At 46.5% G+C, this 5030-nt stretch overlaps 2 long non-coding RNA genes across 3 annotated transcripts; both read left to right on the top strand.

Annotated features, from left to right (window-relative positions):
• Positions 1-376: 376 nt before the first annotated feature.
• Positions 377-2041, top strand: LOC115331004. 2 transcript variants are annotated; one of them, XR_003920388.4, is made up of 4 exons: positions 377-541; positions 810-922; positions 1727-1918; positions 2001-2039. It is a non-coding gene; the product is annotated as an uncharacterized LOC115331004 (long non-coding RNA). The 2 variants fall into 2 exon arrangements; XR_003920387.4 differs by lacking the exon at positions 1727-1918 and having other exon boundaries at positions 2001-2041.
• Positions 2042-2428: 387 nt separating this feature from the next.
• On the top strand, positions 2429-2947 carry LOC115331006. Its single transcript, XR_003920389.2, has 3 exons — positions 2429-2467; positions 2522-2584; positions 2856-2947. It is a non-coding gene; the product is annotated as an uncharacterized LOC115331006 (long non-coding RNA).
• The last annotated feature ends 2083 nt before the right edge of the window (positions 2948-5030 follow it).

Consider the following 5030-nt stretch of genomic DNA (forward strand, 5'->3'; position numbering starts at 1 on the left):
TATTTCGTGAGGTTTGTTATAAATAAATACTCAAGTATTAATTTTATTATATTTAAAATTGTTGCAAGTATCATAAAGGGTGAAATAGTTTTTGTTTACTACGTTAAGAAGATCACGTGATGTAAGGGCCAGTTCCGGTTCCTGCAGTTGCTTCGCGAAAGGCGAGCGCCTATCCAGAGACCTTGCCCGTGCCTAGATCTGGGGACAAGGGGGACAAGGCCAGCGTAGGGAAAAAAAGCTCGTAGGGAGTCCGTTCGCGTGGTCGTGATGATGATGATAACCATGCAATAACGCCTGAGACTGTGGTGAAAGAAATTGGAAACGAAAGGCACGGGCAAGGTCTCTGGATAGGCGCTCGCATGAGAAAGCGGCTGGAGTGGCTAAAGCGGGACGGACGGACGGACGCGTGCGTGCGTGGACGGCGTGACCGCATGGTGCCTGACGCCTGTCAACGCGTTTTGTGTTGAGCACATGTGAGTACAGCGAGCAGAATGTGAGCACAACGTGGATATTGTCTGCGCCTAACAGGTTTCTTCAGAAGGTAAGACGTTTTCTAATTTCTTTGTTATTGCTTAGTCGCGAGCAAAACACAGCGTGCGCATACAAGGGCAAGAGAAAAAAGCGAACTGTATCGTGTCCGTTGGTTTTACCCGTTATTTGTATGCTCAGAGGTCCAACAGATGCTGCGAAATAAACCTCAGACAGCAGCCGGCTTTTCCCGTGTGTGTTATTATTGTTACATGGGCTGCGCTATCGTACTAAGAGCTACGAATATTTGTGTTTATATCTTACATTTTTTTCTTTCTCAGATGCCCTCCGGTTGCTACTACGGTAGCTACTGCTGTGTCGCATGGTGCGAAAACAACCGTAAAACGCACAAGAAACCCGGCACAAAATTTTTCCGAATCCCGCGTGACGCAAGGTAGGTTGGCGTGAGCTCCTTCTTGTCAATAGTTCCTTGGAACCATTTGAACCATATAAAAAAATCCCAATAATTTATTTTTCTTCACAACATAATTAATTACTAGAATGCGCTTTTAAATAAAGCGCTAAAGTTGACTGGATGCCTTAACTGTAATGTGGGGATTTGGGCTAAGCGATCTCAGGTCAGTTATACTAATTTTAGTACTGACTTACCACTTTGTCTTTGAAGATAAAAACTGACACATTAATCTTATAAGACAAAATTGTTAAAGGAAAAGGAGCAGCCCTTGATTTGTCTCATACGTAGCTTGAATGTATCGTTTTTGATGTGGCGCTAAATTTGAGTTATAAAAGCGCTGCTTCATGGTGGGGTGAATATTGCTCTCTACTGATACTGTCTTTTCCTAAAGAAATGTGAATGTGCACCTGCTGTTAATTAGCTATAAAATGACCTGTTGTTGGGCGAGTTAGTGAACGTTAGAAATCGTGTTTTTTGTGCGAAAGGACAAACACAAGGGTGGACAACAAGAACAAGCGCGCTTGTGCTTGTTGTACTCCCTTGTGTTCGTCCTCTCGCGCAAAAACCATGATTTCTTAGTTGAGCTACTTTTGCACTACTCTGGAGCAGAAGCCCAAATTTGTCTGTGTGCGTTGAGACATCCAAAGCAAACCTTCCAAATAAAAATATGTCCCCATCGCTTGCAAGCGGAGCCAAAATGTCGAAGAGAGGGTTGCAGATTGGCATCTAACATTTTGTGCCAACGTGTACATTTAACACATTGGAAAATAATATATATTCCAGGTCAAAGGCTTGACTCGACTATGCCAAGAAGTACGATCCTCTTGGAAAGTCTGCTTCGCAACTCTATGCCACCTATCGCCGTCTGCAGTGATCACTTCACTGCAAAAGATTTTATGGACCCAGGGCAAACAACCCTAGTGCGATCAGCTGTGTCTACTGTTCGTCCTCCCATAAACTAAGCATCTGCGATAGGTGATTGAAATAATGTGTTTCCCTCATATACACAAAGGTATAAGTAACTTCTCTGTGTAGGCTAATAAGCCCATTCTTCCAGGTCCCACTCAGGCAACCAGCTCATCTGGCCCTTCACTCCAGTGCAGCTCCGTCGCTACGAACCGTGCTGTGCTTGGTAAGAGGTTATCTCGTCATGGTGCACTTCTGTGTCTAATAATGAAACCTTTCCAGACCAGGCAGAGCCCGACAGACTGCAGAATTCACCACTCCCATGCAGCTCCGCAGTAATGCACTCTGCAGTCTCGGTAATATAGAGTTATTTTAAAGCATCAGCCTGTGCCCAATATGCGCACTCTTCCAGGTCCCACTCAGGCAACCAGCTCGTCTGGCCCTTCACTCCAGTGCAGCTCCGTCGCAGCGAGCCGTGCTGTGCTTGGTAAGAGGTTATCTCGTCATGGTGCACTTCTGTGTCTAATAATGGAACCTTTCCAGACCAGGCAGAGCCCGACAGACTGCAGAATTCACCACTCCCATGCAGCTCCGCAGTAATGCACTCTGCGGCACTCGGTAATATAGTTATTTTAAAGCACCAGCCTGTGCCTAATATGCACACTCTTCCAGACTCAAGTCAGGCAACCAGCTCTTCTGGTCTTTTCGCTGACCACTGTGGTCCAGGTCAACACTGTAAGTGTCCCATTTTGCTTTCGCCACTTTTTGAAACATATTTGTGTGAACCTCTATAGCCAGTAGATAATACAATATGTCCCAGAAGGATCAGTTTAAAGAATTCTAGGTCCCTTTATAAGCTATAGTCTTTGCTTCGTGTGTGTGGCATACCGATCTAACCATTTGTATTACTAATGACTGGGAGGTGTGGGAAAATGGAACACACATATCGAGCGGAGGTTTCAAGTGAATTTTTCATGGCTGTTTTGCGTTTTTCATGCTATTTCAGCCTTTCGAACTTGCAAGGTTATCAAGGATTTTACGTGAAGACATTTAGTACAGAACATTTTACATGACTAGTAAAAGAATAACGTAATTGGTGGTCAGAACTTTCACTGGCTTTGACAGTGCTTAAATGGTAAAGCACAAGAAGAAAATTCAGGCTTCACTCCACACCTTACCTGGTATGCTACAGGTTAGTGGTGCTTGTAATGGTTAAATCGTATCGCACTTATTGCAACTGTTCTTAATCTCACTGACTTGTCGCCATTTTTATAGCTGGTCCAAACCATCCTGCACCTGTTTGCCGCAAGCTCACGAAAAGGCCCGAGGACGTTATCAAGCGACTCCAGGTGAGAATTTCCAGCTACAGAAAGACGATAGCCAGACTGCGGAAACAGCGGCTGAAGACGCCTCAGACAGCTTCTCAAGCTCTGGAAATAATTCGGCCTCATGTTTCTGAAGAGGTATTTCACCTCATATCATCGCATATAAAGAATAGGTCGAAGGGCAAGGGGAAGCGATTTCCACTGTGGCTGAAGAAATTTGCGCTCCATCTGAATTTTCATGGACCGCGGGCATACCTATTTATGTCTTCAGTGTTCACGCTACCATTTCGGCGTTCACTACGAAGGTGGCTCGCCAATGTCAAAATGACGCCAGGTATCATTCCAGGCATCATGTCATCGATTGCGTCAAAAACAAAGTCATGGAATGAACGCGACCGCATTTGTACTTTAGTGTTTGACGAGAGGATATTGAAAAAGAACTTGTCATACGATGTGGCGCAGGATGTTGTCCTCGGATTTGCAGATGATGGTGTTGAGCGAACTTCCAGTATTGCTGACAGAGCCCAGGTTTTCCTCCTCTCTGGAGTTTCTAGGAGGTGGATGCAACCTGTAGCAAACACTATTGGGCATACGTCAACACCATCCTCTGTAACTCGTAACCTGCTTATGTCATTGATTGAGCAGCTGAAGGACATTGGCTTTACTATCAAAGCAGTGGTCTGTGACCAGGGTGCCTCCAACGTAAGTTTGGCGCGTCAACTTGGAGTGTCTGTTGAGCAGCCATTCTTCAAAGTGAGAAATGAAAGTGTCTATTTTATTCTTGATGTCCCGCACCTGATAAAGACCACCCGTAACAACCTGCAAGCCCACAAGCTTCACACCCCGCAGGGGGCACCTGTGAAAGCAGGTGTTTGGAGAGTGGCGTCTCCACGGACCCCGAGCCATGCGGGTTCGCCCGCCCACGTATGGCTGTGCGTGGCTTTCCCGTGTCTGGGGAAAAGGGCATCCTGGTGGTTGAGCCAAGCCCGGGGTAGGTTTGGACCCTTCGGGGCCCCCCGGGCGAGGCAATACACCACTTCGGCCCCCGCTTCTCATAGACGGGAGTCCTGGTAAGGCCCGGCCAGGATGATTCAGTCTAGTCGCCACTTCTACTATCCCCTCCCTTCCTTCACCCTTGTCTTCTCCTTCTTTTCACTCTTCTCATTTCTCTTCTTTCCTTTTTCAACTCTTTTGGCGGCAAGGGCTAACCCTGGGTGGCGACAGACACCTTGTCTAGAACCACACTTGGTTATAGAAACTGGGCAGCACTAATAGAGTAACGTCTTCAGCCAAGCCATTCTTGTTATGGAGCGTTACCTATTCCCTTGTTGGGCTCGGTGGTGGGCGGTGCACCACAGTTTCCGAAAACCCTCCCCCTTCATATGGGTTCCAAACTTCAACCTTTTGATCGGCCCCCCAAAAGGGGCCGCACCGAAGCACTGAACATGATGAAAGAATCTTTCGTACTGCAGAAATTCCCGAAATTCCTTGTAATGCACTCGGAAGGTGAGAAGCCACTTGGCAAACTTTCTCCCTTTCTGGTCTCCAAAGTTCTTGAGAGTGTTATTGGCTCCAATTACAGTGCAAAAAAGATGGCTTCTGATGATCTCCTTGTCGAGGTCAACACAAAGCAGCAGAGTGATGCCCTTCTCAAACTCAACCTTGTCTCCGACTACAAGGTAAGCGTCAGTCCTCACCGCAAACTGAACAGTGTTCAAGGAGTCATTTCTGAGGATGACTTGCTTGACTCACCTGAGCCAGAGATAATTGAGGGCCTCTCTAGTCAAGGAGTTACAGATGCACGACGAATCACTATCCGCCGTGATGGTGTGGAACGGAAGACAAAACACATCATT

The sequence above is a fragment of the Ixodes scapularis genome, unplaced genomic scaffold, assembly GCF_016920785.2.
Source record: "Ixodes scapularis isolate PalLabHiFi unplaced genomic scaffold, ASM1692078v2 PGA_scaffold2__306_contigs__length_199485367, whole genome shotgun sequence".
Taxonomy (NCBI): Eukaryota; Metazoa; Arthropoda; class Arachnida; order Ixodida; family Ixodidae; genus Ixodes; species Ixodes scapularis.